This window comes from Lampris incognitus, chromosome 4, assembly GCF_029633865.1.
Source record: "Lampris incognitus isolate fLamInc1 chromosome 4, fLamInc1.hap2, whole genome shotgun sequence".
NCBI classification, from domain to species: Eukaryota; Metazoa; Chordata; class Actinopteri; order Lampriformes; family Lampridae; genus Lampris; species Lampris incognitus.
In genome coordinates this window covers 20,607,488-20,622,642 of record NC_079214.1, presented here as the reverse complement: position 1 = coordinate 20,622,642, position 15,155 = coordinate 20,607,488, and the positions used below count along the sequence as shown (strand labels likewise).

Here is a 15,155-nt window from a genome sequence, read left to right as displayed (position 1 = left end):
CATTATTTTTTCTTCTTCTTTTTCCCCTGTTTTCTTTGAGAATTTGGGATGGCTGGAGAATTGGAACAAAGTGTTGTTGTAGTTCTCTGTTCTAACACACCAAAAAAGAAAATAAAAGAAAAGAAAAAAGGGAAATTGTTGTGAAACACTGATCTGTTCTTTGTGTCTAACATGTATATAATACTGGTTTCCAATAAAAAAAAAAGTGCTCAGCAAATGAGGAGTGGAATATTAAGATAGATGGAGGGGCCCTTATCAGCTGCCAGTTTTATATATATATATATTTCTTTTTACGTCCCATTCTCCGTTATTTGTCCTACTCCTATACACTTGTTTCCACAGTGAGCTGGCTTAAGTGCTTTTATGGGTTCGTGTTGGTTAGCAGAGTTTGTGTTTGTTATCCCCATCAGGCGGTAGAATGGGAAGCGTTTGCAAACCACTGGACCTATCAGCCTATTTTTTATTTTTATTTTTTTGTGCACAGCTATGACTGACGAAGAAATGTGCTCAATATCAACATCCATAACAGAACCTCTCCTGGTTTCGCCAATTAAAATCCTCCGAAAACGTTTGTTCTCACTATCGCCGCTCCCTCTCTTCATTCGCTCCAGTTCGCTCAAACCAACGCTGCTTTCCGTCACTGCCCCGATCCAAGTCAACCGTGCGCATGCGCGACTCACATCCCCCTTTGGCGTCAGATCGCGCAGCGACGGTATAAGTCTTGAAAGTAAACGACAAGTTGATCGTGTTTCGCAAGCAAGTCAGCAACTCATTCACTGCCGATCTCAGCGCAGAAGAACACGAGGAACCAAAAATAATAACCTCTGCCTTTATTTTCGCAGGGTTGGGGTTAGACCAAAATAGTGGCATCGCAAACCTTTTCTTTTTGAAAAGTGCAAGTGCATCTGCACAAGAGGCAGCGCATCCACAGACTGACAAGCCAAAACGTTTTATTAGATAGATTTCCCCCCCCAGCTTGAGCACTGCATACTAACCCCCCCCCCCCCCATATTTCCCATTCAACCGACTTGGGCACTGTGCATTAGTCTTATAATGGCAGGATTTTTTTTATTTTATTTTTTAAATGTTCTGTCCGTGTGTGCGTGTATCTGTCCGCTGCTAATCTCGCGTACTACTGGAGCCTGTCAGTTTAATATTTGTTGCGGTGATTCAAAACGTTGGAAGAGCCTGTTTTATACCGCAAGTGAAGTGCTAACTCCTCAGCTGCCCCCCCCCCCCCAAGTCTGAGCACCGGAGAAGGGGAGATACGCCTGGCGGGGATCTGCACCCTACTGGGTGCATTCTTTTAGTTTATTTAGCAATGGAGACGACCAATGGCCAAACTTCTTTCCACATAGTTGACACAGATTCCTTTGGAAGTTGTTCAGCCGCTCTCACAAACTTTATTTCATATACAAAGCCTTCAAGCTCCGTGCGTAGCGTTTTAAGTGCACAGACGGCGCCTCTACTTGAATCTACTTCCCACACTTGTAGTCGTGTTCGCAGCGTTGGCGAAGTTGGGACGGACTACACAACACCGTGTCCATCATTTATGACGCATTTCCTTTTCCCACCGCAGGAGGCTTATCGCCCCCTCCCCGTTTACACACGCGCACGCACACACACCGCCTCAGCTCGCACACACTGTATTGGCCAGTTGGAAATTTGCTCAACAAGCAGGATATTTTACTACTGAGAAGAGGAACTGCCGGCGTTAATGTTAACTTCTTTCTTGCTTTTTCTGAGGACTGGCTGCCTGCAATGAAAGCGTAGAAGATCTCAAGGTAAGGTTCGAACAGAAGAAGAAAAAAAAAACACCCCTCACTTATTTCCGTTGTCCAATCGGCCTGTAAAGAGACGTCGAAATCTGACCCTTCTTTCTGTTGGGGGCCAAGCTTTAACATACATTCTTCATGTTGTGTGAGCACACCGAGCGAGTCTCTGCCCTAACTTGATGGTATAGAGATAAGTACACACATAACGTTGCATCGTAGTGCAGGAGTGTCGCCCGGGGTTACGGTGGTTCGTTGTATTGAGAAAGATTGCGATACTCATCTTAAATCAACGTAAGCTGCTCCTTGAATTTTCGCCCTCGGTATTTATCAAAAGTCGGGCGAAGTAAAGCGACTTTACGACCAGACGATTGGCGTTTAGAGAACCAGACTGCCGAGTCTGTGCAAGACTCGGCGATCGTATTTTGGGGGGTTATGCCAACACATTCTTACGTTGCCATTAGTTTTATCGGTCCTCGAAAAGAAGGGGGGGGTCAAGTCTGTAAATTGCATGCTATGAAAGTGCTGTTACGTAGATGGAAATAACTACGGAAATGTTGCGGATCGGAAGCCCGTACGACTCTGCACCAGTTCACACAGCGCGTTGAAATGATCGGTGTACTTAATTAGGGTAGTAATTGCTACCGACCCGTCCCATAAGAAACATTAGATTAAAAGTTTTTTTTATTATGGACTGGCTTTCCATTGGACTGGGATGTAACAAGAGAATACCATTTCCCAAAACGACAGGAAACGTTACCTGTCGTGAAGCAATCGGGCATTTGCGAGGGCGCCGTGTGAAAAGAGAAGGAACGGGATTTAAATAAAACCGCAATGAAGTTCACTAATCACGGTTTAATACAGAAGCCAGCAATTTTCGTGGACGGGTCCCCCCCCCACCCCACGGCTCTGCGTTGTGACAGCGGCTCACCACGACGTGTATACGTGGTTGCTGTTCAGCCGGGCGAACCTACTCCCCTTTATAATACCGCTATAACTCGGTGTCGATCAAAACAGCGTCGGAATAGAAACGTACGAAATGCAGATTTTGACTACGTTTGTTAAAGTGTAGGATTTAACCACGTCATTTTATATTGCAAGGGGTTTTTGCCTTTAACGGTCACAGTGTATGGTTGCCCCACCCCTCCATAGCGGGACTAGGCGGACGTTCTGCTGCTACTCGCCCAAATTCATTTCCGATGCTTTTGTTTGTGGTTAAGTTAAGCATTAAGTTGAGACTTTTGTCTCATGTAACTTTTTTGCTAGATATCATGTTTAATGTGCCACTTCTCAATAAGTTCAGTTTGTTCACGAATGTTAATATACATATATATTCATTTTATTTTTTTGGGGGGGGGGGCTTGCATAACTCGATTCTCTTGAGTTGTACGATGCTGCATTCAAGACATTTTGGAATTCGGACGTTTCAAGTTGCAAATTTCCGGCTTCGACGTCTCGCTTTCAACTTAGTTTACTGGGGAGAAATAAACAAAATGGATGCTCTCAGACGAGTAGTTACTTCATCCACAGCATTTTTTTGAGCAGGCTCGCATTGTCACACACCCAAATGTGCACTGACATGTTTTTAGACAACTTCTCCCTCTTACTATGAAGTACAAATATTGCCTTTTTTGTTGTTTTGTTTCACTTTTTTTTTTTACTGCGACTTCACGTGTGCTTAGGTCAGATAATCTGGAGCTCTGAAATGATCCCTGATATTTCTGAATTAGATGACCCTTCCTCACAAATTGGCTCGTTTTTTTCCCCCCCAGTTCCGAGTTGTCTTGAACGCAGCATGAGTGTCTTTCATTGGGAACGCCTCTTGCTTGACCTCATCCAAAGCTCCAATTTCATTACAGGGTGTGGAGGAACGGCGTCTACCCTGCAGTATATGGTGCTGACACCGTGTCACTTATCATTCAGAACCAGCCCATTTCTTCCTCACTTCACAAGCAAGGAGGGTGGTTCGGTAAGACACTCACTCATGGCAGAGAATCGAGCCAATTTAAATAAACCTAAATTCTTTTGAGTAGCATTCATTTTTGTTTCTCACTGAAAAATGCTGACGTCCTAATAACCCAATAAGTCTGTTTTGAAGACTATTACTTCCTCATATGGTACATGATGCAGACGTTTCCGTGCTGCTGCACTCAGCACTAAGTCAAGTCAAAGGCAGCGTTTTGACATCTAGTTTGTGGAACCTCGCAAAACTGAAGTGAAAGCTCAACTGGCAGTGGTGCATCTATTTTGAGTACAAAACTCCTCTCAACAGAGCCCACGAGTTCATGCAAAGCCCCAAGATACTGTAGGCCAAAAGAAATAGTCCTCAGTATGTAGTGGGCGAGTCTGTGCACGGAGAAAGGTTAACCTGTGTTAGAGTTTGCACAATGCAAAAATAGCCGGTCAGGTTTTCCACAACTTTTTGCTCTGTTTATGAAGACCCGAGTGGAGCGACACTAGCTCAGTTGGAGAGCAGTATCCAATCACTTATAGAATGTAGACTGGGTTTGGCTGTGGACCCACTCTCAAAGCCTGCATGCCTGATACTTTTGGAGGTTTATGCTCACTTGTTTTGCCGAGGTCAGAGTCGGCAGTAGTCCTTTAAAAATGCGATCTTTAAATCTGCCTCGTTGTGGTTCAAAGGCAAAATGTAAAGGGGATCTTTTCCATCTTGGGTAGAATGCAGATGTGGGTAATTTATGTGGGTAATTTACACTGATTCCCTTCAATAGGCCAACACACAAGGGTGTCAAGTCCCCATCTTGCTTTCAAAACCAATATGGCATGCTGAACTAACACTTCGATACAACTTGACAATGGAAGAAGCCACTTGTGTTCCCAGTAAGTTGTGTAAGAAAAGAAAAAAAGGGGACATGATCACTGCCAGAAAACACTGAAAAAGGAAGATTACCGATGACTCAATGTACCACTTCCCAAACACATGCTTCTTATAGACACCAAGGAATATTCGGACAGTTGTCAATTGCATTCATGGAAATCCTCATGATATTCAAATTAAACCATTCACAGGCAAATCCCCAGAGAATTGGCCTCTTCAACTGTGGATAAAATATTTTTCGGTGTGTCTCACAGATGCTCCCTGCACTAAAGTTGGGGCCACAGCTTGCTGCGTAAAGTTAATCTCCAACAGCAAGTGCTTTTTTGGCTTATTAGAAGCTATGAAAAAATTGGCGTACCTTTCTCCTGAACTCTGGCCATAGTTTGATCAATTAGATCAATATAATTAGGGGAAGTGTGTAAGGAAAGGCACAGGGTCACTAGGATTTTGGGCTGCTGGTCAGACTAAGAATTTTAAAACATCACTAAAGAAACTTGTGATGGGGGCATCCAGGTAGCGTGGCGGTCTGTTCCATTGCCTACCAACATGGGGATCGCCGCTTTGAATCCCGGTGTTATCTCTGGCTTGGTCGGGTGTCCCTACAGACACAGTTGGCTGTGTCTGTGGGAGGGAAGCCAAATGTGGGTATGTTTCCTGGCACTGCACTAGTGCCTCCTCTGGTCGGTCGGGGTGCCTGTGTGGGGGGGAGGGAATATAGCATGATCCTCCCACATGCTACATCCCTCTGGTGAAACTCATCGCTGTCAGGTGAAGAGCAGTGGCTGGCGACTCCACATGTATTGGCAGAGACGTGGTAGTCAGCAGCCTTCCCCGGCTCGGTAGAGTGGGTGTAGCAACGACCGGGACAGCTTGAAAGAGTGTGGTAATTGGCTGGGTACAGTTGGGGGGGGGGGCGCATTTTTTTTAAAAAGGACCTGTGATGAGTATTTTTTATAATTACTATATTTGACATTTCATGGGGTGAATGATTCATTGGAAAAAAAACCCCCAAATAGATTCAATGAAAATAATCGTTAGTTGCAGCCCTAGAGCCTAACCACCTTTGCCCTTTGATATATACACTATGATTGTGGTATTGTCTGTCTGGACCAACACACAATGTTCTCCACAGCTTATGGAGGATCACATTCCTGTCCAGGATAATACCCATGGACACTCCCCTCACCCTGTGTTCCTTCATTGAATGCAGTGAGTGCCACAGTGCATTCTGCTCAAACTCTGACCCAACAGTCAGAGGCAATGTAGTCCCTGCCTGTGTTAGCCCACCTTTTTTACACACGCAAACAGGGAGAATAACTACTAGAATTGAAGCACTAGCCCAAATAATCTTTGGCCTTGTCTAGGTACAAATTTTGCCTGCAAAATGATGTTAGACACGCCCTGAAAGCGTTAACCCTTTTCATTGAATGACATCCATTGGACAAGGGTCCACAGGCAAATCCCTTGAAAGAAATTGTCAAAACTCTGTGTACTCTGAAACAAACAGTCATCAAATGGTATGTGAGCACTTTTTGTATGATCCAGCACCTCCTGTTAAGTAGAAGGTTCAGTGAGCTAACTGTCGTGGCTTAGTGAATACGGCATAGGGCGTTTGCTGTTGGTCTCCATTCACTCATAGTCCAACACTGAGACTCCAGGGGTGGGATGCTTTTCCCTATAAGGCTCGTTTCCAGCAGCTGTTGGAACATGGGCTGTAGCTGTTGGCATGTCTTCTTGACTAAGGCAGTTTCTTACCATCATTGTGAGATTTAGTACCCTCTGTTTGAACAGTGGGCCATGTGATATTTAACCTAGCTACATCACATTTGCGCACAACATGAGTGTCAATATCGAGTGTAAGAGAGAATGCCCCCCTCCCCCCTTCCCACCAGAAGGTACAGGTTAACTTGAGAGAAAAGAGAGAAAAGCACTATCGGGTGAAACCAAGCACACAGCTCCTCAGGTGAACTGAGCACACAGAGTAGGAGTACTTGGCTTGATATTTTGCTGTCACAGGAGTAAACTTAATGGAAAGATATAATCAACCTGAAACAACAATTGGCTCATGCAGGTGAAAGAGCAAATTTGTAGAGCAGAATTAATGCCGCACTGGTCATGGCCACATTTGCTAGCTGAACAGGTTAAGTACTTCATAGTCCAGTTATTGATTGTCTGAAATGTCTCTACCATGTTACATAATTTGATGTGTTGTCTTTTTTTGGATGCATCTTCCATTTCTTCTATTTATCAATGCCTTTTGATTACATTTGTGCTCACCAGCTCATGGTAAGCAAACGTTAAGAAATTGCCACAAGTATACAAACGCTTTTTGATGTTTTTGATGTTGGTGCTGCATTTTCTTTGCACTTGAAAGTGCACTAGCCGGCCGCTCTATGCGTGTAGTTTTGCTTTCTCTTTGGTGATTTTTTTTCTCTCTCACAAAAGCCACAGTAGTTTGATGGAGTCCTTTTAACATGGTGTAAAACTCAAACTGGAAGTCATAGAACATTCTACCATAAGGGGCTTGTATACATTCAGCCTGATCCACACTAAGTCCAGCCTGACGTAGCCAATGAAACATCAGCATGCAAGGGAGAGTGTATTGTCACTTGACAGCAAGGGCGGGGAAAAACGGTATTAATACTTTGGTCTAGCATAAGTACATTATTATTACATTTTATCACCAGTTCATAAGAAATCATAAGAAATGGAAACGGATGATCCGCTGTGGCGACCCCTAACGGGAGCAGCCAAAAGTAGTAGTAGTAGATCACCAGTTGCGAGACTAGCAAAGAGGAAATGGTATTCTTCCTCTTTTTTTTTTTTTTTTGTTTTTTGCTCGTGAAAAATTGATGGCTAGATGTGTGGTGCTTAGCTATCCAATGCATCACCAGAGAATGTATTGCAGTGAGTCATGTGAGACTGCTTCAGATGAAGGATGAGCCACAGTTGGTGAAGATGCGGACATGACAGGTGGCTGAAATGTTAGCTGTGCTGCTGAGTTTCTTTGGCAGTTTAATGGGCAAAGGTAAATCGTCTAGAAGGGACCCGTGGCTGCCCCAGTCCTTGATATGTTAGATAAAGGCTTGGTGCAGGAAACAATCTGTGGCATCCATCAGACTGGTTTCGTTTTGCGGTGTTGCACTTCTAGCACTTCTTTATCTGCCTGACATTTGTCTGTGTGTTGTTTTGACTCCTTGCTTCTTCTTTTTGAGTTCCAATGTTGCTTTTGAACAAAAGGCTATACTATTACAATGTATAGTTGCATAAAAGGAAGAATACAATCAAAAATGTAGCAGAGTGAAATGCCTATCGCTCTCTTCTCAATTTGTCCTGTTGAAATCTGTTCTCTCAATATGATAGATATTATAGGCTAGGCTCTTTTTCCCCACTGTCATGTTCCTGTTTGACTTGCATGAAAGTGTTGTTCTTGAGCTTCATATTTAACAGTAACACCAGATTCTTGTTCTTGGTACGCAGCTTGTACTCTAGCAATGGTTGTGATCATTTATTACAGTGAACATCTACCTGGCTTGCCTGACAGCAACACAGCAATCAAGAGCCTTGCCATTTCATGTGACATTGAGCTTTTTGAAAATCTGTTTGTTAGTCCATTATGACATCAACAGCCTGAGCCATATTCTCTATTTTAACAATGTGGGTGACAAATGTGCTGTTCACTCTTCAAATGGTACAATTGTTACTGCTGAGATTAGTGATATGCAGAGAGCAGTGTTTTGAATCACCATTAAGCCCTTCGTGAAATTACTCTTTGATTCTGTACATAGCTGGCCCGTTTTCAAAAAGACAGACTGCATTGCATTAGTGGGAGAAATTATGATGAATCTATTGGTAGTTAAAGCATAGACTACAGTGCATATGGGTTGTTATGTTTATGCAACATGCTTTCAGAACAAACACACATTCACATTAAGAGTGTCTTCCTGCCCATGTAATTATAGCTCATAAAGACCTCTGTGGCCAATAGCACGCTATTGTGGAGGAGTTGATTACTAACAGCATAAGACTAATATATTGATCTGGCTCTTAATTCTACATGGAGAGAAAAAAGGCTGTCTGCTTTTACCATTGGCTTACAGAGGGGAAGCACTGGGCATACCCTTGTGGAGCACAATGGCTGGATGTAGGAAGAGTGCTCTGAAGTCATGTGTTGAGGCCCCAGAAGATGCAGGTTGTCAGTCAAACGAACCACAGCTAGTTTCATTGGTAGGTACAGCCTGCAGAAATAGAGCGAATTGGTAATGTCAGCTGGTGTCATGTTTGTTTGGAATAAAAACCTGCATACTGTTAGCTCTTGCTGGTAGGTGATTTGAGACAATTGATGTAGAATGTAAGTAAACGTTTTTTGGACCGTGGGGATAGGGGACACCCATTTTGTCACCATACACAGCCAGGAAACTCTTAGCTGGTAGAAGGAGAATCCTAGAAGATGTCAGAAGTGTCATCTCAGTCATGGCCGATCAGAATTAGAGGGGAACACGACTTGCAAATTCATCACATATTGTCCGTCCACAAGAGTATGCCCTCTCCTGTCTTTTTCTCGTAGGTGGAAGTCAGCTGAGATGGATTGAGATACAGTAGGGGGTGGGAGGAACAGAGCATGTTGTGTCCAGAATGATGGAACTTGATGAAATTTCAATCACTTAAAGATTGTCCTTAGTTTCCTATATTTCACACAGATGTTTTTTGTATTACCTGACTAGGACTCTGCTTGATGTTGCTTAGATTTTAGTAGACTTACATTGTTATTAGGCTATTATTGAAAGCGTTAATGCAACAAAGACTAGGTGGAATTTTTTTGACATCCAGTCTATTTACTGCCCATTGCAGCACCCCAGGCTGAAGAGATTCATCTCTTGAGCCATAAGCACTGTCAAGGCAGTGACAGGTCTAATATCACCTTGTGGTGCTGCATGCCACATTTTAAAGCAGAATCCCTATCAGCTTTGGGTGTTTTGAGAGAAAACCTGATGGAATATAGTTACACATCTTTAGTGATTGTTGTGGAAGATTTTGAAATGCTTTTCTTTACAGTTAGTAAAACAGACCTCAATATAGTCTTGGGAATAACTGCTATAGTTCACATTAAGAACAATATCTCAGAATTTCACACCAAGCTATTTACCCAGCCAATGCATGTGTAACATTACACGTAAGAGTCAAATCACAAGATTCCAGTGCCGCTGTAGGGCTCCCCTTGAAAATTGGGACCCCTGTGTCTGGCTCTGCATAATACACATAGTTACAGACAGTATAATAAAAGAGAATGAGATGACCCAGTGTCTGTGCTCCTCTGTCCCACACACATTCTGCTATTAGGGGACTATAATTAGCAACAGACAGGCAACCCATGCAACTTTCTAGTATCACCGTTCTGAGCTAAAACTAGAGCCTTCTTAATATCAACTACTAAAATCCTAAACATCAAATGTAACAGTAATAGGATTAATTATTGTCGTTTTTTTAACTACCAATTTTTTTGGAGGGGGATGTCAATATCCTGGTTATCAAGGGTGAAATCCATCTAATTTGATGACATTCAGTCCTCCCAGCCTATCTGATAGCAGTTAAAACCAAAGTTTTGAAAGTGGTGATTGGATGGCTATGTTCAGTGTTCGATGCAGTGCACTGTGGGATGGGCAATAATTTTCCAACAAAGGGGTAGCCATCTTGGCTCTTCCATCTGGAGTCTTCTTTTGCCTAGCTTCACCTCCTATATAGACCTCCTCCCACTCAGTCGACCATCCAATGTAAATGGATTTACATTTACATTGCAAATAAGTGCACTGTTGCCTGGCATGGTCTGTGCTAACTGTTTGATTTTAAATCCTGTAGGTGACACAAGGATAGGTCGCTGTGCATCACTTACGGTTCTGGTGTGTTCTGTCAATAAAACAAAGTAGCTTCATGACAAGCACTCGGCTGCTTCCCAACAGTTTACACTTAGAATAAAACCCGCTTGCTCTGCAGTGCTCCTGGTGTGATTTCCCAATGGTGGAATTGTCTATTCAACACTGTTCTGACTTGAAAACACCCAGAAAAGTTTTTCAGGCTAATTGACGTTCATTAATCATTCGTGTCTACTTTAACCCCTTTGACCAATTCGGATGTAACATCAGTAGTTGATGTGCTTATTGTTATGAGTATTGTGGAGAAAAACCAAAAATTAAAAACAAAAGTAAAAATGAACGATAAAAAATTACTCTTCAAACCATATTGTAAAGAACATCATGTATAAATACAATGTTGGGTATGGCTTGACATCTATGTGCTTCGAGTTTTTCTGTCTTCGCAGTGTGTGGTATTCAGTAGGTACCACAGGCTTCCGGGAAAGGTCACTGTAGTGTTTGATGTGGTTGGAAGTGAAAGCTGATGAACTTGCCCAATCAACAACATAAAAGGCGCAAGGTAATCCATTTCATAATTTGCAGTTTAGAGAAGAGAAAATGAGACTTTGGGATTCCCTAGTGGATAGCCTTTTCAGTAACTGAAAAGTCGCAGGTTCTGTCCTTGACAGTGACGATATATTTCTCGGTCAAGGTGTGCTTAGGCAAGACACTGAAGCCTTCATGGCTCTGAGAGTGCTAGGAATGGTTGATCCTTTGCTCCTTTCCTCTAGTCATCAGGGGGGATAACACACACACTTGGGTCTGGCAGTCTGTTCTGTTACCTACCAACACGGGGATTACCGGTTCGAATCCCTGCGTTACCTCCGGCTTGGTCAGGCATCCTACAGACACAATTGGCAGTGTCTGCGGGTGGGAAGCCAGATGTAGGTATGTGTCCTGGTCGCTGCAGTAGCGCCTCCTCTGGTTGGTCGGGGTGCCTGTTCAGGGGGGAGGGGGAACTGGGGGGAATAGCGTGAGCCTCCCACGCGCTACGTCACCCTGGTGAAACTCGTCATTGTCAGGTGAAAAGAAGCGGCTGGTGACACCACACATATCGGAGGAAGCATATGGTAGTCTGCAGCCCTCCTTGGATTGGCAGAGGGGGTGGAGCAGCAACTGGGACGGCTCGGAAGAGTGGGGTAATTGGATGGGTACAGTTGGGGAGAAAAGGGGGAAAAAAAATTGCCGATGAACACTTGATATCCAGGAATTTACATTATAGACACTACCACTGACTATCCCTGCAAGAAATTAGCCACAATTTTGAACATTGACCATACATGGTCCAGCCATATACTAGGTTTTGACCCAGTCTTGTTTTGTCATTTTACTTATTATAAAAGTGATGCTTGCATCGGCTCTGTGTCGATGCAGTTGCCCACTGGGGACTGGGGTTCGCGCCCCGGTCTCGTCAGATCCGACTATGGCCAGACTCGACGAAGCAGCGATCATTGGCAACGCTGTCTTCGGGAGGGGGGCGGAGTCGGCTTGTGTTCGTCACGTGAATGCGTCTCTGTGTGTGTCGGAAAAACAGTGGTTCGGCTTGGAGTCGCCTTGTCACGAAAGTGGCGAGGCGGTCTCCTTCGAGACTGCCGGCCGGAGAGATGCAGTTGGCGAACGCACACAGTGCGAGGGTGGGTGTTTGAATTAAAATAGGGATCGATTGGCCACTAAATTGGGAGAAAAAAGGGAAAAATCAGAAATAAATTTAAGAAAAAAAAATAAAAAAAATAAAAGTGATGCTTAATTGGGTTATTGTGACTTTTCTGTCTCCTTCCATCTGCAGCTTGGTTCATGTTGCATATATAAAATTTGCATTCTACCTAGTTGAGCAATAACATTCTGGTTTTGGTGCTGATATTGTTAAATTGTGAAAATGGTTCACTGGTGGGGCATGCATAAAACTTGGTCAAAACCCACCATTGTGTTTGCCTTTTGGACCCCCCCAGCGTTTCCAAGTGGTTTTATTGTTTGTGCCGCTGTTGCAAAGACAACCGGATCCCTTTCCATTTATTAGCAGCCTGGCTACTGTCCAAAGCAAGAAACAACCATAAGACTCCCAATTTGAACTAGAAACCCCAATCTCAGTGCTATGATAAAGGCAGAGTAAAACATTTGCTCGTATTAATAAGTAGGCAGGTTGTGTTACTTACTGATCCAGTAGAAAGAATGCCAACCGCATGTCGGTTTGGAACCCTCTCAAGTGCCTGGTGTTGTGTCCAGCTCCGTTTCCCCATCGAGATCTGATTAACTGTAAGCTAACCTAAACCTAACTTCAACCTAACCCTAACCTCAACCTAACACTCACTTTAACCTAATCGTAACCTATAGCTAACCTGTTTCCATGCGACTGCTTTCATCTGGCTAGGGGAAAACGGCTCACTCCATCAAGTGGTTGCCCATCTGAGGTTCACTCTTGTTTTACCTGTTTCTATCACGCTTCCTCTTCACCTTTTTTGCCTCCTCTGTCAACGGGGTTCTTTTTCTCTTGCCAGGTAGAGTTTCCACTGTCACTCTGGTTGTTCCATCTGCCATTTCTGCTATTAGGGATAGCTACTGGGAAAAACAAAAGTGCTGTCCTCTGCCTATCTTATTTGTGCAATGGTTGACACACCTTTGTGCTATAAACTGAGCCATCATTTTCCCGCGAGATCGTACTGGGTGTCAGACAGAATTGTATAGTGAAAGCGAGACTTATAGGGAACTCTAAACGCTGATGATGTCATTATTCTATAGCCATTATGCTGTGTGGTCAACATCTACTTTGTAATAAGCTATAGCTAAAAAGTGGTCTACTGCCGCTTTAAGTGTAAGAAGCGTATCTATATGCAAATGGGGCACAATGTTTTCCCTCTTGCATACATGGCATTCTTATAAGATGACTTGATAGCCTTTTGGACCAAATCCAGGTTGACTTGAAGATCTCAGTTTGTTATTTAAGGGGCTTGGTGTGGCCAACGGGGACTGTCATCTCCTAGCTGAAAGTGGATCTTCTCAGAAATGTGTATTGGGTTGCAGCTGAGCTCCCCTGCTATTGCTGGACTGTGTCTCTGGCAAAACCCCCTGTCTGGCATGGTTGCCGCCTCATGCCTCTTAGTCACCAGGACAGAAATGTAGTGTAATCAGGTGTCTCCTGCTCCCTGTACATAACTAGGCTGCGTTTTAAACACAAGAGTATACTTGGCTGGCTTGTGTGGAGCCACGTGGAGCCTAGGTGAACTCTGCTCTGCAATGTTACTGCATGACACTTCTTAATTTTAACCTTAATCCCATATTGACTAACATTTTTTTTTCCAGTGAGCACAGTCTTTTTCTTTGCAGTCTGCCATTCTTTACATCCACACCTGTCAAGGGCTATAGGGCACACATAGGGCAATTCAGTGTAAAGTGAACAGCAAGAAACAGGCTCACGACTGGAATTTTGCTTGTTCAGATATTCAGGGCCGCTTAGAACATTTTTGTCAGAAGTGCACTGCTCTCCTAGCCAAAATATTCACTCTTACATAACACCACTGACCAATGGTAGTAGGTGTGGTTATATTAGGTATTCTTTTTGATGTGTAGTTTGTTTGCGTGGCTTGGTATTTTGCCTAGTCCTGCATCTGACACATACTGCTTCTGCCTCTTTGAACAGCGTTGAGACACTCCTCAGCAGATGGCTGTGACTTCATCTAGTCTTCATGTCGTCAAGAAGAAATGGCCCTCTCATTATCCAACATGTCTGTTGTTTTTCGTCACGATTTCAACATTGGTCTTGCTTACCTTGAATATTACTGTCAGTGATGTTTGGATGAAAACGATCGTGTGTGTGTGTGTGTGTGTGTGTGTATGTATGGGGTGGGGGGGGGGTGGGGGATCACAACGGCTTGCCCCTTCCCAGCCCTGCAGCAGCCTAGCTATTCTAGTCCTGGTTTTCCCATATGGATACAATGTTGCTACAAATATTTAACCGCTAACAGACGTTAACTTGTAACCCCACTGTATAAGGCTAACTTGTTGGCAAAGGGGATAAAATCTTCCCACCGCCACAGATTGTGAGTGAAAATACTCCAGAGACTTGAAAAAATGATAAACACATTCCTCCCTGTCTTCCTGTGCTATGCATGGCAGTTGTGTAGTTCATTTTCTCGCTTCCCGTTTGAACTTGCAACTGTGTAAGTCTTGGTAGTTTCTGAAGCTGCCACTTTATTGAATCAAAACTAAATGGATTTTAGAGCAATGACGCCGAGAACATGAAAATGTATGCTGTAAAATTTGTATTGCGTGTTGTCTTGAACAGGAATATAAACATGTTGACTGAGAAAAGTAGGTTTTTTTTATGCTAAAATCAACTTAATGTTTCAAGAAGTAGCTACTCAATAGTATGCATGTTTCAGTATGAGTTTATTTACTGATACTGCGTAAAGACAACACACAAGGTCACATAGATGAGTATATCAGTCTTGAGGCTGCCAACTGTTGAGTTCAGCTTGGAGTGAGATTTGCTCCTGGGGCGGGGGTGGGGGGGTGGTTATATTTACAGTGATGTGCTTAGCCATAAAAAAAACCTTGTATCACAAGAGTGCACAGTGTTCCCTTACATTTATTGAGAATGTCAAATCATTTCACAACTGGTGAGTATTTCCTTAAATGTAT

At 43.5% G+C, this 15,155-nt stretch overlaps 1 protein-coding gene across 2 annotated transcripts in view; it reads left to right on the top strand.

Annotated features, from left to right (window-relative positions):
* The first annotated feature begins 1,632 nt into the window (after nt 1–1,632).
* Nucleotides 1,633–15,155, top strand: part of tln2a (talin 2a) — a 158,479-nt gene continuing 144,956 nt past the window's right edge. The window contains exons 1-2 of one of the 2 annotated variants that reach the window (XM_056279239.1): nt 1,633–1,784; nt 3,632–3,741. The gene's annotated coding sequence lies outside the window, so the exon portion shown is untranslated. The remainder of the gene's footprint in view (nt 1,785–3,631; nt 3,742–15,155) is intronic. The other variant, XM_056279240.1, reaches the window with a different exon arrangement.